At 32.3% G+C, this 15,334-nt stretch overlaps 1 protein-coding gene across 9 annotated transcripts in view; it reads left to right on the forward strand.

Moving 5' to 3' along the window:
- Window positions 1-15,334, forward strand: part of LOC111041078 (homeotic protein antennapedia-like) — a 166,472-nt gene that overhangs the window by 129,861 nt on the left and 21,277 nt on the right. The window contains exon 1 of one of the 9 annotated variants that reach the window (XM_022325236.1): window positions 1,720-1,784. The exons of the other annotated variants lie outside the window; for them this stretch is intronic. The gene's annotated coding sequence lies outside the window, so the exon portion shown is untranslated. Of the gene's footprint in view, window positions 1-1,719; window positions 1,785-15,334 lie in introns of those variants that run through there. 9 annotated transcript variants of the gene reach the window in all.

Here is a 15,334-nt window from a genome sequence, read left to right on the forward strand (position 1 = left end):
GTTATAGTAATTTATTAAGCTCGTTTAATAAATCATAAAATAAATGTTTACATTTAGGATGGTTTGATCGTACGAGTAGGTAGGTAGGATTTTTCATTTATTTTTTTTTAAGTTTGTTTATTTCCCTGACACCCGTAAAAATGTGTTTTTCGAGCTACATCAACTCGACACACCATGATTTTGTGGTATATACCTACTATATAGACGTATTATAATAATATAAACATATTACACAGATTGACTGTTATTTACATTTTATGGTTTGTTCTTAATATGTACACAATAAATGCGCTTTAATTGGTATCCGATCGTTGATGCGATAAAATATCGTTGCTCTCTCTTTCCCCGCCATTAGCGCCGCTATAGGTACATAGTTATATAGAAAAGACTAGGGTACGTGCCAAGTCGCACTATAGGTGCACTCATAACCTATAATCGAGTTGTTTTCGTGTTTACACCTACCTATACCTATACCACATATACGTCTACCGTTTTCTGTCGTATCGATTTTCCACTTTAAGCCTATAGTGCGATATAAGTAATATAGACAAGTGTACTTACTTAGTTGTTGAACTTTTTTTTTTTACTGAAAAATGCGGAAGTAAATAATAGATTTTTAGATGCTGTAAATTACTATTTGCTGCTTACTTAATAAATTGAAAATCCTTTACCAATACCTTTTGGAAATACGGGATACATTGTTGATATCAGGGTCATGATGTGTGCTCGAATTGTGACATAAAAATGATTTTGTGAGCGAGAACAGTATAATAAACTTGTTTAATACCTCACACTGCAAGTGCATTTATCATCAACCTGCCAACTATTATAATATAATTAAGCTTATTATTCACTTATTGCTATAAAAACACACACACATATGAATTGAAAACTAAGCAATATTTTGGATTTAAGTTGTTTATTATATACCTACTCGGATTAAAAAAAATAATGTTTATTCGATCCTACTATTTAGGGAACCATTCAAAAAATGCCATAAGTTCCTAAGCCAATAATAATTATAATACAACAGTAAAATATTAGACATCTCTCAATATACATTATTAAAAATATACGCACTCTGGTTTGCAGTGAATATCGTGAATAATGTTTTCTGGGGAAGGATTACGACACATGGGTATTCCCTAAACTTCGATTGTCTGTGCAGTATCGGTATAGCCGTATAGGTAACCGGAAAATAAAAGTGTACCTACCCACGTCATTTTTTAACCGCGCTCGGTACCAATTGTTATGATAATAATAATAATTCGGAGGGGACGCGGAAAATATTATATTATAGTGTACATTACACGCGATGTGCGCGTGCGGAAAAAGCCTGCGGGTACCGTTTACAAAAGGAAAAAAAAACCGATCGTAAAATCATTATTGACGCGCGTGTCGAACTATTTTATTTATTTATTTTTTTGTGTGAAACTGATAACGCATCGTATATAATATTATATTATACATGTACAGTGCCAATAAATTATAAAACGCTTCTTCTTTTCATTTAGACAATAATGTGATTTATTGTGCTCTGAGCGTTTCACCTTTCAGATTAGAGCTGCTCGCATCCGCGCCAGTCATGCGTATTTTGTTTCTATAAATAACTCACAAAATAATATCCTATCTCGATGATTCATGATTCAATATGCATAATATAAAATATTATTAATACAGTGAGTAATCTAATTATTTTATTTTCATTTTTTGTTGCAGGTAAGGAGACGTCGATTTTTCACTTTGTTTTTGTATAATATAACCTATATATTGAGGTCTGCTTGGTGAGTTGCAAAAAATACTATTATAATATTATGCATATACTATTATATAATATATACATAATACATATAAACGATTATAAATCTCTATTATTGTTATTTATCTCTATATATTAGAACTCGATTGTCGTTATTTGTTATGCGCACGTTATCCTATATTATTGCACTGGACTTCAGTCGAATATTTATTTACAATTTATATTGGTACAATTATTAATAACGCGTTGTACGTCGATTTTCGCGGTTTTATAGGTACTCATGTATGATAATAATTTGTTCGTTTGAACAATTTTTTATAACGACTTTTTGTATTTTTTTCTCCGCTTAATGTTGTACATTCTCGCAAAACAAACACAGAAAAAGTAACTCATTATTGTTTATTTATCCATTCGCTTTTCACCGTTTTATCATTTTATTATGTTTCATACTCATAGTCGCGTTTACCGTCCGTTTAAAATTATCGCTTGGTATACTTTCGATCGTAACCGTGCCTGTGTCACCATCAAAAATCGCTCGTTATCGTTTTTGGGTCTCGCGCTAATAATCGGACGTTCGGCTCGTGGAAATTTACGGCTTTCGGGTACATATAATATAGTCGTCTCTCGTCCCGGCGGCGGCGTCGGTATGTATAATATTATGTGGAGCTGTTTTCCGCCGCGCGTATCTATATCACGAAACGATGAAAATATAAATAAATAATAATCATAATAAAAACAAAAAGCTATGTATAGAAAACAAAAATAATATTAAATAAAAATAAATCACGCGTACGATATATATATACATATACATCTATCCATATAGTATTATAATATATTATACGCCGATATTACAGTCCTTATACGCTTGACGGGGTTAAAGTTCCAACCGTACCTCCCTCCGCACCATATATATATATATATATGTTTATATTCTATTCATATTTATATGGTATTATATATTATTATATTGCAACGGGCAAACGTCCAACCGGATGTCCACTGACGCGTGTTAGCTGTTTATCAAAAAACGCCACCGCCGTTGTCGCCCGTAGTGTCCCTGTTGACCCTCCTCACCATCGATGCTGTGTACATATACATTTATATGATATAATAAAATATCGTACACGCTTACTCTTCGACCCACCCCCTCGCCTAGACGGTAAATTTTCCTATCAATTTTCCAGATATTGCCAATATTCCGAGTGTCCGCCGCGTACACATATATACATAATATAATAATATATTATTGTGTTCTATATATTTTTTTCGCAAGTGCGAACGATACGATCCAAATGCGTATAATATATTATATAGATCACGCCCGATCAGATATGACGCCATCTCTTTTCACTGATTGATTCTTTAAACGCAGTGAACAAAATTATTGTTGTTTCAAAACGTACATGATAGTATACTTACTAGAAAACTTTCGATTTAGAAGATAAACGTTATTTTTACATTGCCCCTATTTTTTTTTTTATTATATCAATAGTTGGTACTTAAGTTATATTGACAGGCAAAAATTTAGATCAGCTAAATGGTGCACTACGAGGGATACAATTTTTATCTATCCTATTTTTGTACTTTTTGTAATATTGTATTTAAGCTTAATTGTATTGTAAAAACACTCAACTTAGGTATGTTTTAATAATTAAATTAATTCAAAATAAAAATCCTCTTAACTTAAAACTTTTATAAAAAATATAGTAAAAATATAAGTATAGTCTGCTTCATGTAATAAATTTGAAAATCAAAAGACAAAATAGTGATATCACCAACACACATAGGTACTAAAAAGTGTCAAAATAAAGACAATATAAAGTTTTGGAAACTAAATTGAAAAAAAATTAGTTCTTTAAAATAATGAGTCTACGCATTAACATAATAAACTAATCCTCTTGTATTCTTGTATTTTAATAATATATACAATGAGATGTATAAATGTATAAATTTTTACAAAAAATTAGTGAGATAGTCTGTTGATAGATACCGACTATAATAATATAGGTTAAATTCTCTTGTAACTTTATTAACGTTTTTTCTTTCGTTAACAAATCAGTTTTAACGACGACGACAGCGGTCGTGATCGTCTAGAAGACACTATTACTACCAACGCACGTCCCTCGATGGATGTTTTCTGTGCACACGATGCAGATCATATACCTTTCTCTTTTAGTTTACCGTGACGAAAAATTTGCAAACTAGGATTTTTCAACCATGTGAGGTGGTATTTTTTTAAATCCGGTATTTTTTAACCGAGAGAAAACAAATTAAATATTTTTATATATGTCATAATTTATTAACTATATACCTACTGCGTTCTAACGCGGCCATAACTATACCATCATTATATATTATCATTTGCGTGATGGCGGTACACGCGTTTAAATGGGCCGCAAAAAGGGTCTAAACCCGTAGCCCATCCCCTTGCGGTCGCTTATATTATAGCAGTTATATAAATACGACCGAGTACAAAGAGATTTTCGAAAGACGACGATGACCATTATACAAGCGTTGTATTATTGTCTATCCAACGTTATTTTTAATAATTAATACTATTATGTTAACAATTACTACAATATAAATTATAGGCGAATCCATTCACTTCTTAACTTGTATATTAAGTTATAATGATGAAGCTTGGACCATTTTAATTGATTATATAAGCTATATAAAACTTCTGTTTTTATTAAAATATTTTTGATTGACGATTTGAATACCTACTTGTAAGCGTATTCTAAAATTCTAAATATACGTTGCTGTAATAAGTGTCATAATATAATTAATGGTCAGCCGCATTCATGATGGATCGATAAGGATAGTTATACTATATTTTGTATGCGTTTGGGCGTCATTAACAAATGTAGTCAGTTCGCTCTCGGTTATTTTGGATGAACACCCGACCATATTCCGCTGTCGTAGGTATCGTTCAGCCACATTGTCGTATCGAAGATTTTTCTCTGGGAATAGTAACATATATAGATGGCCTGGTTTTCGAATCGGGTGAAAATATACAAATAGAAAAACAATTTCGTTTCCACTTACCACCTAACCCAACGGGGAGTAAAGTTAACGAAACACAGACGTTTGACTGTAGCCGACACAAATTATCATATGTAGTCCTAAATCGAAATCACATACGAAACGAGAAAGATTATTATAATTAAGATAAAGATTTTAGAATAATACTATTTTACGGCGACTTAAGTTTAATTAAATGCGAGTTTTTTTTTTATATAATTACAAACATACTAACATATTACATAATAATACAGTATAAAGTATAATAATTAATAAATTCTTATTTGCCATCGAACAAATACGTCCGTTGCTGATGACAATCGAATAAACATTATAATAATTAAATGATTTCTCTTGAGGAAAAAAAACAAACCAACGCCCAAGTATTGATCTATTTTCGAGGTTATCAAACTTTGGTCACGCATACCACTGGTGGTACACGGAAAACTACGCGGTGGTACGGGAAATAATTTACAACCCATATATACATTGATCATAATATTTTACCAATTTATTATTTTGTTTTAGGTCTTAAGTATTGTGGGAGGTATGAGTAAAAAAAAGTTTTAGAACCTTTAATCGATATATTAAAAATAACGCACTCGCACGTTCGATTCTGCAGACCACCAAGTCCCCAAACTTATACCATTCGTCTTGACGTTTTTTTGTTTAATAAAATATAATATTATATTGTATAGTCGAGGTTCTCGTCCTAGTGAAATTTTCTTCTGTGTGGATGGGAGGGTACGGGACGGTAACAAAGGACCGGCTTCTTCTTTCGATTGTTCTCCGCGCAGCGTCGCCTATCTGCGATACACGAACGCGCACTATTATAAGGGAGACCATGTGCACGAGTATATTATTATTATTATTATTATAAATCTTCTCAAATATAGAATTCTGCTCGGTCCGGCCGCGTGTGTGTTAACAAGACGTGTGATCCTGGTCTTCGTCACGACGCATATTATATAGTCGTGTACCGTTATAAATTCATTAGTCGGTTATTTGTTTCGGGTAAACAACGACAACGAAGACAACGCTACTGTCGTGTCTATATATTGTGCTGCGTGTATTATTATAATGTACCTAATAGCTACCTACGTGCGTGTACGGCGTTATGACTGGAACATTATACCTATAAATAACAAATATTTTATTGTAATTGTTATGAATGTTTTAAATATAAAAACTATAGTACAATATCGAAACGTTTTTTCTGCAACAACGATTATACGTATGTTATCGTCCGCGGTACTTTTCCGATACATTGTATTTCACTGCGCGTTTGTCTACGATCATAATAAAATAGTGATAAACTGATAACGGAAATCCTATATCTCGCAGTTATAATTATAATATTATATTATTATAGATATCACGACGAAGGTATGGATTACAGAGTCGTGGTGTATATACACACTGAGCAATATTTCTGGAAAATATTCCATATGCATATGAAAGGCATTTTACACGTTGGGCGTCGGTACAGGCATTTTCAATATTGCTAAAGGTACGGTTTCCTTGTTTAGAAGCTTCGACTAGCCCCAAGATTTTAACGATTTTATGATTTCCGCGCGTACAACGACCATCCGAAATTTCTGACACCGCTCAACGGATTCACTTCAATATTATTTCAACCGTTTTATGTAAACGAACGTTGAATTTTTTTTTTCATTGCCTGTTTATCATTTACTAAACTCTGTTGAAATAACAATTATTTTAGGCTGCGTTGTATACACTATGCAGTTGTATATGATATGTTTGTAGAGCGATGGACCGTACATATCTCGCCACGTGTTGCCATGTGATTTAATAGTAGGTACACTCGTTTCTGTTATCATAAAATGCTTTAAAAATAATATAAAAATCGAAACTTCGTCTAACAAACAGTTCTGCCGATCGTGGTGTCTTGTGTACTATAACGTAGCTGTAACTTTATGTATAACGTAGATTTTATACAGTGACATCATTATAGAAACCGCGCTGCTATTCATTTGAATACAACGAGAAAAAACATCATCATTATTTTCTCCTACCACGAAAAACAAAAAAAACCTTGTCAAATAATTTTAAGGTGTATTTTGTTTGAAATTTAAAAAAAAATGCAAAAAGAATTATTATATCAACTGCAATGAACTTCGAAAACGTATAGCATTATATTTGCTTGTAAAGTTGTCTCTAAAATATTATAGTATTGCGCCGTCAGAACACGTGTGCACATTGTATCGTCTCCATAGACACTCGTGTATACAAGTCTTTAAATTTGTAGTTCTATATTAAAAAAATGCATTAATTAATAAGTGTCTTTGAACGCGATAGTGGAATAGAATTATAAATAAATTATACACTCTTCTTTCTGTGGCCGATTAGATGCGGTGTATAGTTAAATTTAAAACCACGACATCACTAATTTAATATGCGTGGAGTAACATATAATATTATGTTCCGACTATAAATAGGTATTTGGAGCCTATAAATATATCGAAGAAATCGCATTCTAAGTCGAAAACCGCGGGGCCGAAAACGTTTCGAACTTCACTACATATTTCTTGACGATGATTATCCCGTCGTTTTCCACTGCAGCTGCTGCTCTGCGAGTACAACATTTGGGACTTAATTGCGATAGGTCAAAATATTATGTGTGTAGGTACGTGCTAGAAAGGTTACTTGCAAGATTCGCCACCGTGATAAACCATGATACATGCATACATTTCAACAATTTATAATCGTCTATTACGGCGATGCCCATTGCGTAACCGTACATTTTTTTCTTGCGAGTTTCGTTTCGCTTTTTCCACTCTAGTTGAATTTCACTATTTATCTACATGCATATCTAACCTACTATTACAGTGGTTTTTTTTTTTATTTCTGTGCACTTTTCGACCACCAAGCAGTACATAATACACCTATTGTTTATCCCGCAGAAACGAGCGCGATAAATCAAAGGCCCAAGCTGCCGTATATCTAAATAATTTTACGACATCAATTTTAATAGCAGCCGCGTACCCTCTCCACCATTGGGGCGACCCCTGCGGGACTATCAAGTTTCGTCATGATGTCACCGCCGCACCACCCATATGCGGGGTCCCGTGTATATAATATTAAATACTATGTAATAATATATTTTGTGTGTACAGTAATATTACATTATGGTATCCTGCCACGGTGGTAGGTATATACAGTTGACGTCTCAATCGAGAGTTGGTCGCGCACATAATTAAAAACGAATATTATAATATTGTTATAGCGTATTTATCCCATTATTCTCCGAGCGATACATTATGTTATTAATATATTATCGTGGCGTGCACACGACGCGTCCGTTTAGAGGGACAATAAAATTTTAATCACTTAATTGTTAATCCTGCGGGGGTCTCGATGGGGGCTCCGAGAATCGCTGGGAAAACGATTTTTTCGGAAATCTGCGGTCATCATTTTGTGTAAGCACTGCAGCAGCATCGCAGTCGGTTTTTCTACTTCATAATGACATTATCTATCGTTGTCGTCGTCGTAATCGGTAGTCGCATTAAGTAAGAGTTTTTCTTTTGACGTTTGAAATCAATTATCAGGTAATTTTTTTAAATTTGTATCTATTATTTTTACATTTTGGTTAAGCAATCATATTATGATGGATTAAAAATAAATTTTCAATTTTTATTGTGTACCTAAGGATTCAGTACCTAGGTATATTGTATATTGAGTGTATAATTTGTAGAACATTATATTTTTATTTGGTCAACTTCATGGTAGAGATAAGAACTTGATGTTTATAAAGAAAAATAAATAAATAGTACAATATTTTATATAAAATATTTATGCATATTTTTTGAGCCGACAAAAGTATCATATAATAATATTATACGTATACCTTTGTTTATTTGGATATTATCAAATTATAGTTACTTTAGTTCCATGTTCCTTTTAACATAGGTAGTATGAATTATCATAATACATAATAATATTATATAATTTCGTCAAACATTTTAAAATTTCTTCTGGTAACTGTATCATGTTTCCATCATTTTTATATATTTTAATAATTACATTATCTAAATCAATTTCAACTTGAATTCTTGTATGTTAAATAATTTATTATTATAAATCTATAAAGTAGTTTGTAGCTTGAAAATGTTAAGCGTAAATTATTGACAAACAATATAATATTTTGAAGCGCATAATATTCATTTACATAACTAGTTTTGGCTTAACTATGAAATATGTATAAATATTTTTATTTTTATTTTTTATGGTTTACTGTTTAATAATTCATTTATATATTTTTTTAAATGTTTATCTGCACATTTATTGGTGTGAATATACAGCTTAATACATATGCATTAAACAATGATTATAACAGCCAATAATTTAATTATAAATTTATAAATAAGTAGGTAAGAAAAATTACACTATACGATGATTCAAAATTTCTGGTTTTCAGTACCATATATTTATAAATCATGATTATAGAATGGATAGGCGGTAAAGTTCTCTATAATTAAATGTTTATTACATAATAAAATTCAGTAAAATATATCTAATGTTAAATTACACATAATTTATAATTTGAATGAAATATAATATGTACATCTACATAAACATCGCATTAGATAATATATTACACTCGTATAAATAACAACTTCATTGCTATATGACATGATGTTCTTAGATTAGTCCAAAATGTAATTTAGTTTAAAGTATTCATTTTTATCAATGGTACCTTATAGGTCTATACGTTACCAAATCATCAAATATTTTTTTTTACTCACAATAATAGACCTAGTGACATAATGAAATACTTGAACTATTAATTTAGCGATTACTCAAATTGCATGTTATTATTTAAGTCTACATGGTATTATGTAATTAAAATACACAATTATTTTTATGGTACCTGTTTTAATTGCCCGGAGCTAGATATAAACAAATTAAAAAGTTAAGTTGATTATTAAATCAGTACATCAATACATTAATTAGTGTTATAAAGTAACTTATTTGCTTTTGTTTTGCATTAAATATTAGAAGGTAGATAACATAATATTTTTCGATTGTCCCCATTAATATAGGTAATTTTGAATTTTCATTACCTACCTGAGAAATAATCATTTTATAAAATTATTATTTGAATATTATTCGTTCTTAGAAGTTATTATTATTCTTCTAACGAATTCTGTTTTTAACTTAAATGTATTTTATTTCAATCCATTAAGAAATATTGATTTCATTTAAAATTATATAAATGTAATTCTATTTAATTTTTTGATACCCTTACGCTATACCTATATAGAAAAAAGCTATTTCTTAGATGTCGAGGTATTCCATTCAGGCACGTTATGATGTGAATCACGCAGGCACAGTTGAGAGCATAATATATCATAGAAACCTATATAAAACGACCAATGTATAATATTTATTTATTTATTTCTAAGGATGTGGCTAATCAAATTAAACAAATTTTTGGGTTTAAATCAAACGCTTTGTTTACGTCCGACATTCATAGTTGTTACCGCGGTGTTGTATAGTAAAAATATAAGTAGATAAAGAGTTGGCGGCAAACATCACATAATAGTTTTTCGGTACACAATTATTTACGCGCGTCTGTTTGAACTGCAGCATCGGCGTGTATATTTATATACATATATAATATTATTATAATCTCAAAATGTGCGTAGAATATAATTAATAACAATAATTATAGATTGTCTTTTAACTGGCGTGAAAAATCTCGGTCGCCGAACGCACGGCGATCATTATAAATTATAACATTACATTTTGTTCACCGCGGCGGCAAGGTTCTGGTGCGTACAGCTTTGCACGGTCGATTTAAGGCTGGTTTTTTTTTCCGTTTGTTTTCCTTGATAATTATTGCGCCGTGTAATCTCTAGACCGGGAAGAGTTATATTTTATTTATGTATACGTAAAATATATACATATATACGGTCGCTGCACCGCGGAAACTTGTGAGTTAAATTATTGGACGACGGCTGTAGTGGTGGTGGCGGCGGCGGCGGTGTTGGTGTTGAAACAGCGTTTTTACGACTTATTAAACGGTCGTAAAGAACGCTGACGATAATTTGCGCCCGAGGAATGGGTTGACGAGAGCGCTGTGGTTTTTATGGCTCTGTAATATCATTGTACGGTACCTACGCACGCGCGGAATGGAAAAGGGGACGATAAAATCTCCCTACGTCGTGTATAAATGTGTATATATAGAGAGAGAGACCGTGGCCGCAGTGGGTACATAAAATGTTTTAAACGTCATTCTTTCACCCCGCGGCGGCGTACAAAATTTATATCGCAAATCATTGCAGTAAACGACGATTTATCCGATGCTGCAGTATTGTACCAATTTGTATTATCATCATCATTAACCATTATTGTTTACTGCACTCGAAATTAAAAACACCATTTATTCATGTCATAATAATTATTGTGATTCGCTAACGGCATACCTAAAAATTCAATAATAATACGATAATATAGCCGTAGATACCTGCAGTACAATCGTTAGTCGACGGGCATTTCGGCGGGTTTTCAATAGTTCGCGGAACTGTTTTTTTCCGTCGTCTTCCAAAACCGACACAGAATCTACACCGCAGCTGAGAACCCGGGCTTTCATCGGTTTCACATTTTCAATACGAATTTTTATCGTAAATAAAATACGATACAATGCAAATATTCTATCGCCACGAAAAGATTTCGATCAGATTTTCGTTACGTATATATAACACGCCTCTCGCCGCCGCCTCACTACTATGGTTTCCCCCGATCGCCATGATTGCCAGCAATGGTTCCGCTGACAGTTGACGGATGATGCATCGTCCCTTCGACCCATAGGCTCCACCCAGCCACAGTCAAAATAAAGCCTTTGTTCGAAGCGATAAAATATCCCGTGGCACCATCTGTCCGCCGATCGACGAGTCGCGAATGTTACGATATTATCATTATTATCATTATTATTGTTGTTATTGTTAGTACTGCTGTTGTGGCGATCCTGATGTTCGGCTGGCGATTTTGGATTCGATGTCGAACTGATTATACCTACGTTTAATTTATCCTCGAAATAGCTGTTTTATATAGTCAACGAGATTATGCCTTGCTTTCATTAATTTTAAATGTTTTAATACATTGACATTATCGTCTCCGTGATAATATTAATACGATATTAGTTAAAAAATCCCTAGTGTGTGTGCGATTTTTGAATTTATTTTTATACTCACTTGAATTGGTCATCTATAAGTTATTACTACTCTCACTATACTACGTATCGTTCAATATAATTTCAATCCGATTGAGTAATGGGACTATATAAATATTATACTATATTCAATCAAAAAGTACTCATTCTAATTCCAACAGTGCGTTGCAACGTCCATCACGATTTTTGTTCTCAAAAATAATCAAATAATATATACCGCACTCACACGATTGAATGGCTAAGCCACATTTTTAATTTTCTTCTTATAAAATATGTGGTATAACAATTTCAAATATTTCAACCTCAAATATTTTACTAAAAATAGATTAAAAATGCACCTCGGTGGTTCATTGTGAATATTATGGAGAATATTTGAATATTTTTCTCTAAACGAAAATCGAGGTAAGCTTTGCGATATACCTTGCAATTTCTTGTGACCACTGTTTTATAGTTATTTAATAATAATAGTGACTGAAAGACAAACAATTTTTAATGATAAAAGATACAATAATTATTTTCTGGGACTTTTCCCCAAAACTGTTTTACCGTTTACCACAAAAAAAGGATTTTTACATAATGTGTGCATGTTGCGAGTGAGCAGAATTTAGTAGTCCCTTCGTACTTTAAACATAATAATGTCAGCCTACGCTACCAAACGGCCGACGTATGAATTGCCTTTGAAATTGCCTATACAATTTACGTTCGATTCTAGTGGTATGAGAGTGGGCTGGAGCACGCTTTCCTCATAAATCGCACACTATAAAACGTTTCCGAATATTATTATTTTATCATATTATGACTCGGGTAAGCGGTTATGCCTGACAAAAAAACGTAACGCTGCACAGGTTGACGGCGTGTAAGTGTAGTTGCTTGACCGCAAGATTTCCGGCGTCGACCAGGGGCTTTCGTTGAAACATTATACTATTATTATTTTCGTGTCAAACCACAACCATTCGCTGCATAACGGCATATTTATAGATGTGTACTTATAATTTGTTACCTTGTCACTCCATAATTAATATTATTCAAATATTACACAATAATAATTTTGATCATTACTCATAAAGTCATAACAGTTAGGTTATCTTGTTCACACAATTATATAGGTATAGTAATATCATATTCAATAGAAATAATAATGTTTTATAATTAGGAATATTGTTTGGTTAGGATATATATTGGTAGTATCCGGAACTCTAAAGAACTTTTTTTTTTTAAATCCTTATAATATTATAACGACGTGCGCTGATAAATATTTCAACGACACACTGGATATTACACTCGGCTTGCTGAACGATTTGATTTCAGTTATATTCGTATCGGCATAAACTATCAAATAATAATATTATTATTATTATTATGATATCATCTAACACGGCGACTAAACGTAAACAATACGATAGAATACTATCTCTGTTTCTATGATGTGTGTTCGTTTTGCGTTTAGTCCTCCGTACGACGAATACGTGTTGTTTGCGTTGTACGCGCGATGGTAGCACTGGGCGGCGGCGACGACGTACGATGGTTGCGTCGTTCTCACATAGATCATGCTCATTGATCCAAAAGTGGATTACAATATTATATTATTATTTTGATTTTTTTATGATCTTGTACGACCGGTGTAGGTGTGTTGTTGCATTAAAAAGTTGCACAACAATATGTCGCTTAATATCATTTTAATACTCCAAGAGATCATAATATTAATTACATTTCCATTGTTTCATACGAGTTCTATACTCAGCGAGGCTCAGTCATCTTTTCGGATATTAAGAATAATTCCAAAATTAAAATAAAATATTATTATAAAATAATGTGATAATTTAACTGTTATGTACAACCCATCTTGGCATTCGGTAACCGTTATTGCAGTTTTTAATGAAAAACAGTGGTTGGTAAACTATACATTGTGTTGAAAATAATACAGCATAATCTCACCCACTATTCTCTATCTTAGTCCGTAAGATTTGGATATTATTTTTAAATTATAGCTTACAGCATTTTTTTGTAAAATCTTAACCGTTCCGAGTGTCGAGTGGTCCAACTGGTGGTCGGGTTATGGTACCTATTATAGTAGTTTAGACTTGATCTCATCTCGCCGTCGCTAGTCACTTAACTCTATCTACGAGTTACGGAACGCGTAGTCGGTAAAACTGCATACAAGAGGTATGCGATAAAGTACTTATCGGACGATTGAAATCGACTTTGCGTCCAGTGCCGTCACCTGATTTCTGCGGAGGTTGTGGATTTTTTAATTTTTTTTATTTAAAGTAAGGCTTCAACGTCATTGGTTATTAGCCTACATTTTTAATGTTTAAAATGATTGTTTTTATACTGGGTAGGCAGGCTTCGTTCAGATATCAATAATATTCGAATTGCATTGTTATCGATGAGTCGTTTCCAGATCGATTTCGTTTGTACGTGTACTTAATGCTTGCTGTAATCAACTCATTATTTTGTTGTGACGCATATTTTGTTAACAACAACGCTTATTATTGTGACCACTTACCGTATACCCAACATTGTTGACATATATATACTGGAAATTCCAATTCAAGCTTTATATAATGTACACCCTACAGTATTTGGTGTACAAATTACTATATTATGATTATTGCGCTCCCGTCTAAATTGATGGTCAAAACGTTTTACCAATCGGTACATCTATATTCTCATTAATAATAACCAGGCGACGGATATTGTAGCATTTGCAACTTTTCTTCAGCTGTTCCAACTTATTGCTAAGTATGTCTTAAATTTGTTTTATGTAAGTATATAATAATGAAAATCTAAACATGTAAAGTGCCAATTTTTCATTGAATTTACTAATTTTTAAAAAAATATTGTTACTATTTTTCAATTTCATTCAAAGTAATTTTACTTTGATTTGATTACTTGATAATTTTGTATTAAATATTTATTCGAAGTATACTGTAATTTTTTACGTAATAAATTAAAATTGAACTAAACACATTTATAGCAAAACGTTGTTTAGTGCAATGCTTACTGCAATCAATTTTACTAGTTTTTTACTACTAAAAAATTCGGGCCAACGTCAGTAATAAAATTATATTATACGATAATATTAGTAACTTGTATATATACCTAGTACAAACTGTAAAGGTACTATGCAGTGTAATACAAATAACGAGCTGTTATCACGCCACGTTAATTGCTACGTTCAGATGACAACAACCTTTAGTATTTTCATTCTGAGGACGTTAAATTCATTGTAATAACAAAACAGTATAATGCTTTAATAATCGTTATATGGGCACTCATTTGCTCGTTTATGTACCAACTGCTGTATACTGCAGATATACTTTGAATTTCGCCTCTGTATTCTCGAAATGTAGGTA

Source organism: Myzus persicae, unplaced genomic scaffold, assembly GCF_001856785.1.
Source record: "Myzus persicae strain clone G006 unplaced genomic scaffold, MPER_G0061.0, whole genome shotgun sequence".
NCBI lineage: Eukaryota > Metazoa > Arthropoda > Insecta > Hemiptera > Aphididae > Myzus > Myzus persicae.